Source organism: Scyliorhinus torazame, chromosome 10, assembly GCF_047496885.1.
Source record: "Scyliorhinus torazame isolate Kashiwa2021f chromosome 10, sScyTor2.1, whole genome shotgun sequence".
NCBI lineage: Eukaryota > Metazoa > Chordata > Chondrichthyes > Carcharhiniformes > Scyliorhinidae > Scyliorhinus > Scyliorhinus torazame.
In genome coordinates this window covers 12,006,565-12,023,203 of record NC_092716.1, presented here as the reverse complement: position 1 = coordinate 12,023,203, position 16,639 = coordinate 12,006,565, and positions in this window count along the sequence as shown.

The window sequence follows — 16,639 nt, the reverse complement described above, 5'->3', positions numbered from 1 at the left end:
CCGTGCTGCCCTACTAATTTACTTTTATCTTTAGATCTATATGATGACCAATAACATCCATAGTCCAATCTTCCAGCAAGACAGCACTGTCGGAGAGGAGAGGAGAAGATTGTTAAAAAACACATTTATAAAAGAGGGAAAATCCTATTTGCAAATGAAGAGTGAAAGAAGGGATAATCATTAGTTCTCATTTTGCCCTTCAGTGCACTTGCTGTTTGAATATGGAAGGTGCACTGATCTTTATTGCACTGCCAGTGCCTTTGACATGATGAATAAATAAATAAAAATCCTTTTAAGACTTTTTTTGTGCTTTATAATCTTCCTGTCATTCCAGTTTTATTGATTTAATTACATGTCTGAGCGATCGCAGATTAAAGTCTCTTTGTCAACGTTGTAGGGTACCTTTGCAATTAGCTCCGATATTTAAAAGAAAGATAATTTAATATAATAGTTCCATCAGGGTCATTGTTCATGTTGAATGCACAAATCCAATCAGTTGATCATCTATAAGTTGTGTGGTTGTCTAAAAATGAGTGTGTATAGATTTAAAGTCTTACATTCGAATGACAAAATGATTGCAGAATTATTGAGAGGAGCTTTAAAAGATCACGGGCAGAGAAGGCAGAATGCTGCTTGAAATGTCAGCTGAATTGCAGGATTTATGTTTGGGATAGGAGCACCCCTTGGAAAATTTGTCCCTCATTACTAATCATTCCATCTGTGTTTGTCAAAGACGCCAAAGCTGGCTGAAACAGCGACAAATTATGTTCTGTTTTTGATTATTTATTCTGGTGTTTTTCTCCTCCCTCTTCACCTCCATCCTCCCTTTACTGAAATACTGTACGGCAGGCAACAGACAATCCCCCTGCTCGCTGCAGCACTGTTTAACTGGCACGTGATTCCCACTCTCCGAACTGGAATATTCATCCAGGCAAACCAGTGACGGAATTTCTTGTAACTTTTCATGTAGAGGCAGATAACATATGGGAAAATAATTAAATGCATTCCTTGCATCAGTCCTTACAAAGAAAATTGACGATGTATAGTTTCTACTCAAAGAAGAGAGGGAAGTTATGGATTACATCATGATTGGTCGGATCTTGGTCAGTACTGAAGATCTGAGGGAAATTGTCCACAGCTCCCGGAAGGTGGCAGGGCAGGTAGATAATGTGGTTCAGAAGGCACATGGGATACTTGCCTTTATTAGCCGAGACGTAGTATACAAGAGCAGGGAGGTCATGTTGAAACTGTACAAAATGCTGGTTAGGCCGCAGCTGGAGTGTTGAGTGCAGTTCTGGTCACCATATTAGAGGAAGGATGTGACTGCACTGGAGAGGGTGCAGTGAAGATTTACCAGGATGCTGCCTGTACTGGAGGATCTGAGCTATGTGGTGAGACTGGGCTGTTTTCTTTGGCGTAGTGAGGGTTGAGAGGGGACCTGTTAAAGGTGTATAGGATTATGAGAGGGATAGATAGAGTGGATACGAAGGCACTCCTTCCATTGGTAGATTAGGGGACATAGTCTTAAGGTAAGATGTAGGAGGCTAAGATGTGAGTTGAGGAGAAACCTTCACACTCAGAGGGTAGTGGGAATCTGGAACTCACTGTCTGAAAGGGTGGTTGAGTTAGAAACTCTCGTCCATTTAAGATGCATTTAGATATTCACTTGCACTGCCACAACCGCCAGGCTGTGGGCGGAAGGCTGGAAAATGGGATTAGTGTAGTCATAGATTTGTTGATCGGTATGGACATGATAGGCCAAAAGGTCTCCTTCTGTGCCGTAAATGTCTCTGAATCAATAAAATAATAGTATTAGATAAAGAAGATGTACTAAAAAGACTTATTAGCTGATGCAGAGAGTTTAAAAGAAGGGAGGTTATGATGGAACTGTAGAAAATGTTGATTAGGCCACAGTTAGAGCATTGTGCGCAGTTCTGGAATTCACATTATAGGAGGGATGTGATAGCCACTGGAAAGGTACAGAGCAGATTTACCAGGATGTTGCCTGGGCTGGAGTGTTTTAATTATGAAGAGAGATTGGATAGACTGGGGTTGCTATCCTTGGAGCAGAGGAGACTGAGGTGGGGGAGGGGGGTGTTGGTGGTGGCATGATTGAGATATGTAAAATTATGAGGGGGAAAAATCGAGTAGACATGAAGAACCCTTTCCTCTTGGTGGAGTCAATGACCAGGGGGCAGAGATTTAAGGTAAGGGGCAGGGGGTTTAGAGGGGATGTGAGGAATATCTTTTTCACCCAGAGGGTGGTGGGAGTCCCGAACTCACTGCCTGGAAAGGTGGTGGAGGAAAAGACCCTCACATAACATTTAATAAGTATTTAGATGTGCACTTTCAATGCCAAGGCATACAAGGCTATGGGCCAAGTGCTGGAAAATGAGATTAGAATAGTTAGTGCTGTACTGTAGACCTCTATGACTCTATTAGTGCAATTTGATAAATCACCAGGTCCAAATGAAGTGCATCCCAGGTTGTTGCATTAAGTAGAATAGTAGTGACGTTGGTCGTAATTTTAAAGTCCTCATTAGACCCAGGAGTAGCACTGCAGAACTTGAAGAGTTGTAATGTTCTATTCCACCATTCCACAGCAGGGAGAGGAACCATGGAACTACAGGCCAGTCAACTTAACAATGGCAGTGGAGAAGTTCTTGGTAACCATTACCAGGGACAAAAATAACATTTCATTTGGAAAGGCAACTGTTAATCAATGAGAGCCAGCATTGATCATTAAAGACAAATTATGGCTCACTTGTTTAAATCCTTTGATGAATGAAGTGAATCTTGATCAAAGCAGTGCAGTAGATATTACATGCATTGGTAAGCTTTCGGTAAGTGCCACATGGGAAGCTTATGAAGGAGATGGGGGCCAATGGAATTGAAGGAAAAGTGTCGACACAGATAAGAAATTGGTTCAGCGACTGGAAGCAAAATGTGGTGATACGAGAGTGGCTTTCTTGCTGCAATGTGATTTTCAGCGGTATTCCCCTAAGGATCAATTTTGGATTTATTACATCCATTATTTTCAATTTTTCTAAAAGATCTAGACTTGGGTGCAGCAAGCATCTTTCTAAATTTTGCAGAAGGTACAAAACTTGACCAAGTAGTAGACAGTGATAAGGATAGTTATAAGTTTCAGGATGATGCTCGATCAATAACTCCAGAAGCGAGATTGGATGACAATTGAAGGCTTTATTGGACTCGATGTTTCCCCCAGCAGCGTAGGTACAGAATGCAGCTGCTAGGGAGACACAGGCTCTTATACTCCACCTTACTGGGCGGAACCAGCAGGCAGGCTTCACCAATGATATAGCAGTCTCCGGTACCTCTCACACCAATGGTCTTACAGCATCAACCTGAGTACCGTAATACCCCTAATACCATCTATCACACAGGATGACATAGAATAGGGTGGTAAAACGTGTAAAGGTGTGACAGGTCATGTTCAGTTGTGCAAAGTCAAGTGCTTTTACGAGGAATAATCATGGTAAGATTATATAAGGTACAAATAATGAGTTTTTAAAATGAGCATAGAGACATACATAAATCCTTGAAGATGAATATTTTTAGTTGATATGAAATGAAATGAAATGAAATGAAAATCGCTTATTGTCACAAGTAGGCTTCAATGAAGTTACTGTGAAATGCCCCTAGTCGCCACATACCGGTGCCTGTTCAGGGAGGCTGGTACAGGATAGGTATTTAAACAAAAGTATGAGTTACTTGAAATTTACATGATGTGGAGATGCCGGCGTTGGACTGGGGTGAGCACAGTAAGAAGTCTTACAACACCAGGTTAAAGTCCAACAGGTTTGTTTCAAACACTAGCTTTCGGAGCGCTGCTCCTTCCTCAGGTGAATGAAGAGGTATGTTCCAGAAACATATATATAGACCTGAAATTTACAGATAGAGGAATAGAATAGTAAAGCAAAGAGATCATGTTGGAACCTCGCAAAATACTTGTCAAACATCAGCCAGAGTATTATTCTGGGCAGGAAAACATGAAGCACTTCACAAGGGTAGAGGGGAGGTTTACTGGGATGTCTGTAGGGACAAGGGTCTTCAATCCTGAGTGGAGGTAGGAAAAGCTCGGACTGTTCTTGGGACAGCGAAGGTTAAGTGGCAACCTAACAGAGCTTTCAAAGACGGTGAGAGGTTTTGATAGAGCAGCTGGAGAAAAAAACGATTCCCTCTGCTGAGCGGGTCAATAACAAGAATTGTAGACTTAAAACTGTTGACAAAAGATCTAGGGGGAAGATGAGGAGAAATATTTTCACTCAAAGAGCTGTCAGGATCTGGAACATGCAACCTGAATGTTGACAGAAGCTGATTCAATAAAATAATATTAAAAGGCACAGCTATATGAGGTTGAGGAGCCCACTGGCTCGTGGAAACGGGTGTGCTTCTAATATTAATAATCTTTATTGTCACAAGTAGGCTTACATTAACACTGCAATGAATTTACTGTAAAAATCCCCTAGTCGCCACACTCCGGTGCCTGTTCGGATTCACTGAGGGAGAATTCAGAATGTCCAAATTACCTAACCAGCACGTCTTTCGGGAGGAAACCGGAGCACCCGGAGGAAACCCACGCAGGCACGGGGAGAACGTGCAGACTCCGCACAGACAGTAACCCAAGCTGGGAATCGAACCTGGGACCCTGGCGCTGTGAAGCAACAGTGCTAACCACTGCGCTACCGTGCCGCCCGCATTCTCAAGATGACCGCTCTCTCACAGAGCCAGCACAGACAGGATGGGTTGATTAGCCCTCTTCTATGATTCTAAAATACCTCGCTTAAAGCACCTCACTTTCATTGCCATTTTCACATGAGCAGTTCAATGTTGGCTAACAACGGACTGTTCGACTTAGATTTTCGATAAGTTTTGGGAGTGCATTTCCCAACTTCCCGAACCTGTCCCAGAAGATAAAAGGTCGGATTTCAGTTCAGGTGGGCAAGGGGGGTAGGGGGTCGAGCTGGATTTGAAGATGGGCTTGCCACCCCTGGAGTGAAGGTGGAGGCTACCAGATGTGGAGCTGGGCTGGGTGGAAATCCTGCCTCACGTCCCAGATTAAAACAAAACTCATCACTCTTGCCCTCCCCCGACCCCTTCATAACCCCTCACACATTTTGTGCCCCATCCATGCAAGCCCATGCCACATCATGCTCCCACCCACTCCTCCTGACTCCCCATAGCTCCTATGCCACCCCCTGCCCTGCTACCCACATCTATGGTCCTCATACCCCCATGCCAATCCATGCCACCACTCATCCCCATGATCTTGATAGTCCCTGTGGCAACTTGGTGCAAACTCATGCCAACACATGACTGAATGCAGTACTCTTTTTCATTCTCCCCTCTATGCCAACTTGCCTAGCACAGACTACAGACAAACATCAGAAGCCATAAAATAAAGTTAACCATCTGCTGATGATCTCATTATTTAACAAAAACATTCTCGTCAATCAAAAAAGATTGAATAGATTGAAACTCTTATGAAGACATAACATTTATATTCTAGAACAACTTGGTGCTGTCAGTCAAACTGCTCACTTGACAGACACTCCTCTGTAAAATGTTAGGTTGTATAATCAATCATGCAGCACAAGTCCTATAATGATAGTCCTCAGGTTGTCAACAGACAAAATGAAATATCAAATACTCTTTTTTTGAAAACACTGCACTTTAAAAAAAATAAAGCCAAACAGAGTTAAATCCCTTGATATATTTTTACATTTTCAACGAGCATTGCTCATTTCAATGATCTTGACAGTTCTTTGACAGCTTTGACAGTTTTTTGACAGCTTGACATTTCTTTGTCAGTTTTGACAGTTTCAATGAGTTTATACTGTTTTTATGCAAAATCATGTCTACTTTTAACAATCACAAGAGGAATCTAATATGTCCAAAATGGTGCCTTACCATTCCCAAAGTGTACGTCACCTAACCCAAGGGGTGCTTAACCCTCTCCAAAGATGCACCGGGACCATACCCAAAGGTGTACCTTCCCTTGCCAAAGAGATATCCAGGCTATCTAAACAAATCAATCAATTTCAGACCATCTCTTCTTACAGATCCTAATCTGAGCACTCTAGGTTTCACACTGCTGGCCTACCAAGATAGCACTTCAGTGGAGGTAGCTGATGATTTAAATGGCCAGCTGCCTCTGTAATTCAGACACATATAGACCTCATTCCACTCCAGTCTTACTCCCGCGAAATAGGAAGTGTCTTGTCCCGAGGATGGGCTTCTGATTTCCAGACAGGTCCGCCAATTGGTCCATGCCATAGAAGCTGACTGTTGGCAAACATTCAGGCCTTAGTATCAGCCTTGGCTCTGTGATAGCTTTTCCAATTCTTAATATGAAGATTACAGGCTAAAAGCCCACCGCAAAGGCATGAACATTATAATCTCATTTGACATGCCAGTGTAGGGTGGAGGGAGTGTGTCAGTGTTGGAGTTATCTTTCAGATGTGATGTTAATCCAAGACTATCTTGCGTGTAATTAAGTGAATATAATATATCACATGGCACTATGTGAAGGATAGTAAGACAATTTTCCCAGTCCCAAGGAGAATATTTATCTCTCAATCAATGCATGATAAAATAAATTACCTCGTCCTTTCTCTCATTGCTGTTCATATGGCCTCCCCGTGCAGCAAATAGCTTCAATGTTCATCTGAAGCCCAACAGGGACAAGGCGACCAAAATACTTAATTGGCTGCGATGTGCTTTGGGAAAACAATGGTACCGTATAAATGCATGCCTGAGCCCACCCCATCACTCACCCATTGTCCAGACAGGTATGCTTTGCCTGTGGACAAGGATCTGTATGGCCCCCGGTTGATTTTTAACTTGCTTGATCCAACGGAGCTGATGTCGATTGTAACATCGGAACTGAGGTCAATTGCACTTGCGCACATGACGGTTTAGGGTTTTGGGAAGGGCGGCGGGGGGGGGGGGGGGGGGCAGGAGGGCAGTCGTCCAAACTGGTCCCCTCCGGTAAATAAAGTTCAGGCGCATGAGAAACTTTCAATTTATCTATTCAGAGAATCTTGCAAGGTCGTGGTGAAATATAGAGTCGCAGAATCGGAATTTTACAGCACAGAAAGAGGCCATTCTGCTCATCGGGGTTGTGCCGGTCATCCATTCTGATCCTATTTTCCAGCCCTTTTCTTTATGGTAGTTTAATGTTTCTGAATTAACCATTGCAGAATTTGGAGTCACAATCCACAGAATGTGAACTCAAATCATACATTGGGCAGCCTGACAATTTGCATTTTTAAAAAAATCTATCAATAAGAAGTTGGCGATCAGTAAAATTGATGATGACACATTCAGGCTGTGGCACAAACCTAACTGGTTCACTGATGCTCCTTTCAGCAAGAGAGTCTGTCATCACAAACTGGACTGGATCTGAACTCCAGGTCCACACCTCGCTGATTGACCCTTAACTGCTCTCTGAACTGACATCGCAACACACTTGATTAAATGCCAGCTTTGAAAGCCAATGCCCACACCTGGAGAATGGATCATAGAATCTACAGTGCAGAAGGAGGCCATTCGGCCCATCGAGTCTGCGCCGGCACTTTGAAAGAGCACCCTACTTAAGCCCACACCTTCACCTTATCCCCAGTAACCCCACCTCACTCTTTTGGACACTAAGGGCAAATTAGCATGGCCAATCCACCTAATCCGCACATCTATGGACTTTCAGAGGAAACCGGAGCACCCGGAGGAAACCCACGCAGACACAGGGAGAATGTGCAGATTCTGCACGGACAGTGACTCAAGCCGGGAATCGAACCTGGGACCCTGGAGCTATGAAGCAACAATGGTAACCACTGTGATATCCTGTTGCCTATATGAATGAATAAAAAGAAAGGAGAAGCGGATATTAGAGGAGAAACTCTATAACGTGAATATAAAATTAATTGGATAATCGTCTGATAAAAAGAAGAATGGGGGGGCAGAGAAATGGGACTTAGACAGTTGAATGTAAAGAGCTTACTCTGGCCCCTCACAATGAGCCAAATGTGCCTCCGAATTACATTGTCAACTCTTTTGTTTGATTCTAGTTTTCTAAGATGGCGCCGGAGCGAGGCGACTCTCTGCGAGCTCTCCCCAACAGATCCACTTTTTACTTAACTTATACTCGTTCCCTTTTATTCCCTTTTCTTCCCATGTATTTAATGATATGTTGAGCTGCTCGCAGAAAAATACTTTTCACTGTACCTCGGTACACGTGACAATAAACAAATCCAAAATCCAAAATCCAAAGTATTGGAGGTGAGTCCGATTCGGTTTGCATTACAATTCCCATATGCGAGGGAGCAGGGAATGGACAGAGCTCCTTCAGGTTCCCCAACCTCTTCTGATCACAGATCTGGCTCAGTTAATAGAACGCCTCCCTTCTGAGCCAGAACGTCGTGGGGTGAGAAAGAAGTGAGTGTGAAAACCTAGGTTGCACCTTCAGCAGCGTATGGGGATGTGTTGAGCTGTGGAAGGCATTGCTATTTACTTGAGATGTTAAAGTCGAAATCCCGTCTTCCCTCTCAGGTGGATGTAAAAGAGCCTATAGCCTTTATCTTGAAGAAGGGCTGGAATGTTATTCCTGATGCCTCGGCCAATATTTATCCCTCAATCAACATTGTTATAAAAGATGGTCCGGTTATGATGGTTTGCTGAACTTTACTCCGAAAAATGCCGACGACATTGCCTACATTCCAACAGTGATGACTGTTCAAAAGTACTCCTTTGGCTGGAAAGCACTTATGGTGCATTCTAAGGTTGTGAAAGGCTACATAGAAATGCAAAAAAGCAAAATACTGCAGATGCAGGAGATTTCAGATAAAAACAGAAAATGCTGGAAAAGTTTAGCAAGTCCGGCAGCATCTGTGGAGAGGGAAACAAAGTTAACGTTTTGATTCCGTGGGAACGTAGAGACACCGGAGATGGAGTGGACCATTCAGCCCATCAAACCAACTTCGCCATTCAATATGATCGTGGCTGACCATCCAAATCAACGTCCTTTTCCGACATTATCCCTACATCCATTTAAAACATTGTTATGTAGAAATATATCAGTCTTTGCTTTAAACATATTGAAAGACTACGTTTCCACAGCTCTCTGAGGTAGAGAACTCCAAAGATTCACAACTCTCAGGATAAAGACGTTTCTCCTCATCACAATCCTAAGTGGCTTGCCCCGTATTTTGAAATTGTACCCCATTGATTATAGACACCCCAGCCAGGCGAAACATCTTACCTACCTCTATTCTTTAAGTATTTTGGAGGTTTCAATGAGATCACCTCACTGTTTTCAAAACTCTAGAAGTACAGGCCCAGTTTCTCCAATTTCCCAACAGAGGACAGTCCCGCCATCCCCAAAAACAAGTCTGGTGAACTTTGTTGCATTTCACGTATGTTTATAATATCACTCTGAAGAGAAGGGGACCAAAATTGCACACGGTGCTCCAGATACGGTCTAGCCAGGGTCATCCACAATTGAAGCAAGACCTCTCTACTCCTGTACTCAAATCCTTTTGTGATAAAGGCCAACATTCCATTCGCCTTCTGAATTGCTTGCAGCAGCTGAAAGTTTTATTTCAGAGACTTATTGACAAGGACACCCAGTTTTTTTTTTGAACATCTCTTTCTAATCTCCTACCGTTTAAGAAATATTCTGCACACCTGTTCCTCCTACCTGGATAACTTCACATTTTTCCACATGATATTCCATCTGCTGTGTTCTCGCACACTCAGAAAGTCTGTCCGAATCCCCTTGAAACCACTTTGCATCTTCGGTGTGCCACATATTTCCACCGAGCTTTGCGTCATCAGCATGGTCGCACAGTGGTTAGTACTGTTGCTTCACAGCACCAGGGACCCGGGTTTGATTCCCGGCTTGGGTCACTGTCTGTGCGGAGTCTGCACGTTCTCCCCGTGTCTGCGTGGGTTTCCTCCGGGTGCTCCAAGTTTCCTCTCACAAGTCCCGAAAGACGTGCTTGTTAGGTGAAATGGACATTCTGAATTCTCCCTCCGTGTACCCGAACAGGCGCCGGAGTGTGGCGACTAGGGGATTTTCATAGTAACTTCATTGCAGTGTTAATGTAAGCTTACTTGTGACACTAATAAAGATCATTATTATTATGTCAATGCAATAAATTGATATTTTTGAACAAAATGAGTAATTAATATTAAAAAATGGCAAGCTGCAGAGCTAACTAATAAATAATTTTTGCTTCGGAAGCAGAACTAGAGAGAGACAGATTCGGCCCCACATCCTGGTCACCAGGGAAGAGAGAGGGGATTGGGGCTGAGTAACGGAGTTGGACCCAGCTAACACCAAACTCTGGTGGTACACAATCTGAACTGACCTCGATGGAAAAGTATGAAAGTGGAGTCAAAAGCGAGCTGTCTTTCAACTTTCATGTTCCTCCTCTATAAGCTGGTGTGTGTGTGTATCCAATTCTCTCTCTCTTACTCTCATACCTCCTGAATCACTCCCACACACTCACTCATTCTCCTACTCCCACTCACCCTCACTCATTCAATCTCCCACACACTCACTCATCTTTTCATTCTCACACTCACTCACTCTCTCACAGTCTCACCCTCACATACTCAGGCGCCGGAATGTGGCGACGAGGGTGTTTTCACAGAGGGAGAATTCAGAATGTCCAATTCACCTAACAAGCATGTCTTTCGGGACTTGCGGGAGGAAACCGGAGCACTCGGAGGAAGCCTACGCAGACACGGGGAGAACGTGCAGACTCCACACAGACATTGACCCAAGCCGTGAATCGAACCTGGGACCCTGGCGCTGTGAAGCAACAGTGCTAATCACTGTACTACCGTGCTGCCAGTGTGTTCTCGGTGTTTATCACATCCTTTACAACAGATTCGGGCAGCACGGTGGCGCAAGTGGTTAGCACGGTTGCCTCACAGCGCCGAGGTCCCAGGTTCGATCCCGGCTCTGGGTCACTGTGTGTGGAGTTTGCACATTCTTCCCGTGTTTGTGTGGGTTTCGCCCCCACAACCCAAAAGATGTGCAGGGTAGGTGGATTGGCCACGCTAAATTGCCCCTTAATTGGAAAAAATGAATTGGATACTCTAAAAGTTAAAAAAAAACACAACAGATTCCAGCATTTTCCCGATGATTAATGTGAGGTGAAAGGGTCAATATTTTCAATGTGATGGGAACAAACTCACAGGGATTGAAGGGTGAGGTTGGACTGAGCATAGAGCCAGTTTGGACTGAAATCACTGAATTGCCTTCTTCTATGCAGTAATGAAGTTGCCTTTGCCAGCAATGCCACGTCCTGTGAATGAATATTTTTTGTTTAAAAAAAAGGGCACGGGAGCTGAGCTTAAAATCTAAATTGGGAGCTTTGAATTCTTTCCTCGGTTTCAAACAAGTTGTTTTTAAACACTCCTCCCAGTAGTTTTACTTATTCCTTTTTAATCTGATAGATTGACAGCAAAAAGACAGCCGCACCTTGGGGATGTAACAATGAAGAGGAAGATTTTCTTTCAGCTGCTTTCCGATATACCCCTTGAGTTTAGCCAGCTCCTGTTGTCAGGTTTCTGCAATTATAGGCCAGTATCCCAACGTGTGATAGCTCGAGTGCTGACTGTGACTGAGGGCTCGTTTCAGGATTTTCCGGACTTTGACAATATCACCTTGCCTGTCGCAGTCAGAAGGTTTTTGTTCCTTATCTCCCCATCTTCACGATTCTGAAAGGATCCAGCTATCCTAACTGTGTGCAAATCCTTTACTTTAATAGGGGTCAGAGCTAAAGAGTAAGAAGGGAATACTGGCACTGTTTGATTTATATTCAGTCAAGGCTGGGAGGGAAAACAAAAGTATTTTTGTTTTGTTGGTCTTCTATCCCCTCCTGTGAAAGAAAGGAAGAAAGAACCCCTGTTTCTATATGCACACCCAAAGTACTGTGTCTGCAGTACTGAATTTGGGGTGGCATGGCGGCACAGTGGTTAGCACTGCTGCCTCACAGCGCCAGGGACCTGGGTTCAATTCCGAACTCGGGTGACTGGCTGTGTGGAGTTTGTACACTCTCCTCGAGTCTGCGTGTGTTTCCTCCGGGTGCTCCGGTTTCCTCCCACAGTCCAAAGATGTGCAGGTTAGGTGGATTGGCCGTGATAAATTTACCCTTAGTGTCCAGGGATGTGTGGGTTCGGTGGGGATAATAGGTCACAGAGATAGGGCCGAGGTGGAGTGTTCTTTCCGAGGATCAGTGCGGACTCAATGGGTCCAATGGCCTCCTTCTGCACAGTAGCGTTTCTATGATTCTATGTATGCTTTGAAATGTAATGTAGGGAATGAGGCAGTCAATTCCCACATCGCAAAGCTCCAGAGAAAGCAATGTGATAAATGACCAGATGAGATGGTTTTCGAGATCAGGTGCTGGGATTGAACACCAGACCCCACACACCTCGCCCAATATCCGGCCTCTTGTATTTTCAGTGTACTGCCCTCAAAAGGAGGGTGACAATTGGGCCTCCACAGGTGAAAATTGGGCATCGAGAGGTTTATGGCTCCACGAAGACGACGTTGGACTGAACCCCCAACATTGCAGCAACTCTCAAGGGATAATAATCTTTTAATGTATGAAGTTACTGTGAAAAGCCCCTCGTCTTCACATTCCGGCGCCTTTTCGGGTAAGCTGATACGGGAATTGAACCCGCGCTGCTGGCCTTGCTCTGCATTACAAACCAGCTGTCTAGCCCACTGAGCTAAACCCAGAGATGACATAAAGAAACTTTATTTTTCTGCAGCAAATTGATATGAGCAGGAATTTCAATTGTGGTAAAGACCATAAGACCATAAGACATAGGAGCGGAAGTAAGGCCATTTGGCCCATCGAGTCCACTCCACCATTCAATCATGGCTGATTTCAACTCCATTTACCCGCTCTCTCTCCATAGCCCTTAATTCCTCGAATAATCAAGAATTCATCAACTTCTGTCTTAAAGACACTCAACGTCGGCCTCCACCGCCCTCTGTGGCAATGAATTCCACAGACCCACCACTCTCTGGCTGAAGAAATTTCTCCTCATCTCTGTTCTAAAGTGACTCCCTTTTATTCTAAGGCTGTGCCCCCGGGTCGTAGTCTCCCCTGCTAATGGAAACAATTTCCCTACGTCCACCCTATCTAAGCCATTCATTATCTTGTAAGTTTCTATTAGATCTCCCCTCAACCTCCTAAACTCCAATGAATATAATCCCAGGATCCTCAGACGTTCATCGTATGTTAGGCCTACCATTCCTGGGGTCATCCGTGTGAATCTCCGCTGGACCCGCTCCAGTGCCAGTATGTCCTTCCTGAGGTGTGGGGCCCAAAATTGCTCACAGTATTCTAAATGGGGCCTAAAAAATGCTTTATAAAGCTTCAGAAGTACATCCCTACTTTTATATTCCAAGCCTCTTGAGATAAACGACAACATTGCATTTGCTTTCTTAATTACGGACTCAACCTGCAAGTTTACCTTTAGAGAATCCTGGACTAGGACTCCCAAGTCCATTTGCACTTCAGCATTATGAATTTTGTCACCGTTTAGAAAATAGTCCATGCCTCTATTCTTTTTTCCAAAGCGCAAGACCTCGCACTTGCCCACGTTGAATTTCATCAGCCATTTCTTGGACCACTCTCCTAAACTGTCTAAATCTTTCTGCAGCCTCCCCACCTCCTCCATACTACCTGCCCCTCCACCTATCTTTGTATCATCGGCAAACTTAGCCAGAATGCCCCCAGTCCCGTCATCTAGATCGCTAATATATAAAGAGAACAGCTGTGGCCCCAACACTGAACCCTGCGGGACACCGCTCGTCACCGGTTGCCATTCCGAAAAAGAACCCTTTATCCCAACTCTCTGCCTTCTGCCTGACAGCCAATCGCCAATCCAAAGAGAATGGAATAGAAATTTTCAAAAAGGAACTGGATAGATACCACTCCCATTACCATAACATTCCGACTGTGTAGAAGGAGGCCATTCAGCCCATCGAGTCCCTTGACCCAAGAGCGGTATTTTTTTAAGCTCTTCCACCAAATGTGGGCATGGCTGGCGACGGCAGCATTTGTTGCCCATCCCTATTTTTCCTTGAGAAAGTGCTGTTGAGCCACATTCTTGGCTCAGAAGTGTTGCAAGTCCCTGCTGTGGAGGGACACCCACAGTGGTGTAAGGGAGTGAGTCCCAGGTCTTTGACCCAGCAACAGTAAAGTAACAGCATTGTGTACTTCCAAGTCAGACTGGTATGTGACTTGGAAGGGAACTTGGAAATTGTGGTGTTCCCATACATCTGCTGCCCTGGCCCCTAGGGGTGGTAGATGTCACAGGTTTGGAAGGTGCTGCCGAAGGAACATGGTTGAGTTGCAACAGTGCATCTTGTAGATGCATGCAATCCTGCCACAGTGTGATAGTGATGGAGGAAGTGAACGTTTATGGCGGTGGACAGAGTTCTAATCAAGTGGGGTCCTTTGTTCTGGATGGCATCAAGCTTCTTGAGTTTGGTTGGAGCTGCACTCCAGGCAAGTGGAGTAGTCCCTCACACTCCTGACTTCATAGAATCAGAGAATTTACAGTGCAGAAGGAGGCCATTCAGCCCATCGAGTCTGAACCAGCCTTTGAAAAGAGTACCCTATCCAAGCCCACACCTCCACCCTATCCCCGTAGCCCAGTAACCCCTCCCAAGACGTGTGCCTTATAGATGGTGGACGGGCTTTGGGGAGTCAGGGGGTGATTTACTCATAGAATCATAGAATCCCGACTGTGCAGAAGGAGGCCATTGGACTATCGGGTCTGCACTGACCCTTTGAAAACCAGGGTACCTTGACCCAATTCCCCACCCTATTCCTCCAGCCCCACCCTTCGGGGCAATTTAGCATAGCCAATCCACTAAACCAGCACATCTTTGGACTGTGGGAGGAAACCGGAGCACCCGGAGGAAACCCACGCAGACACGGGGAGGATGTGCAAACTCCGCACAGTCACCTGAGGTCGGAATCGGACCCTGATCCCTGGCTCTGTGAGGCAGAAGTACTAACCGTGCCACCGGGCCACACTTCAGCTTTCTCAGCCTCTGATCTGCCTTTTTGCCATAGTTTTTATATGGCTGGTCCAGTTAAATTTCTGATGACCGCCAGCACGTTGATTGGTCTGGAACTATGATCGAGCAGTTGACTATGACTCTCAGCTGCACTTAACGCTTGGGATAGATTGTGGTCTGGGCTTGTTTTGTTATGCACTGCCAACAAACACCAGCACCTCAGAGCCCTGAGGCTTGAGGGAAATTGGTCACCTGGATTACTGACCAACACTGACCCCTAGTTCGAGAGTTGTAGTCAGCTGGGGTGGAGGGTGGTGACAATTGATATTGGCAACATTGATCATTGGCAACACATTCCTTGATGGGTTCTTTTGACGAGAGTTATGTTCCGAAATAGCTTATTTAAAATGGAACAGTTTCCTTAAGTCTCCTATCGAGAGATCGAGGAGAAAAAGGAGACAGTCTCATTGAAAATTAAAGAGTCATTGGCGGGCTCGACAGGATAAATGTTCAGATACTATGTCTACTGGTTGGATAGTGCCGGAGGTGTCGAGGGGTTTACAAACAGTCTATTTCGGACTGAGATGCTCATTCTGAATCTTTGGAATTTTTTTCACGGAGGGATGTTGCATTTATTCAAGCCTGAGATCAATAGTTCTTTGAGCTCTAAGGGAATCAAGGGAATATTATGATAGAACTTGAAAGTGAAGTCGCAGATCAGTCATGGTCGTAAACAATGAAGTTGGCTCAAGGACCATTTCACCTACCCAATACTCCCATTTTTCTTGTTTTTATTCCTTATGAGGTCAAACACCTTATGAGCATGGCCGTCATTCTCCGACCCCCCGCCGGGTTGGAGAATCGCCGGGGGCTGCCATAAATCCCGCCCCCGCCGGTTGCCGAAGTCTCCGGTACCGGATATTCGGCGGGGGCGGGAATCGGGCCGCGCCGGTTGGCGGCCCCCCCCCCCCGCTGAATTCTCCGGCCCGGATGGGCCGAAGTCCCGCCGATAAATTGCCTGTCCCGCCGGCGTGGATTAAACCACCTATTGAACGGCGGGACAAGGTGGCGTGGACGGGCTCCGGGGTCCTGGGGGGGGCGCGGGGCGATCTGGCCCCGGGGGATGCCCCCACGGTGGCCTGGCCCGCGATCGGGGCCCACCGATCCGCGGGCGGGCCTGTGCCGTGGGGGCACTCTTTCCCTTCCGCCTCCGCCACGGTCTCCACCATGGCAGAGGCAGAAGAGACTCCCTCCACTGCGCATGCGCGGGAATGCTGTCAGCGGCCGCTGACGCTCCCGCGCATGCGCCGCCTGGCAATGTCATTTCCGCGCCAGCTGGCGGGGCAACAAAGGCCGTTTCCGCCAGCAGGCGGGGCGGAAATCCCTCCGGCGTCGGCCTAGCCCCTCAATGTTGGGGCTTGGCCCCCAAAGATGCGGAGCATTCCGCACCTTTGGGGCGGCGCGATGCCCGTCTGATTGGCGCCATTTTGGGCGATAGTCGGCGGACATCGCGCCATTTGGGGAGAATTTTGCCCCATGTCTCAGCAACACCTAAAAAAA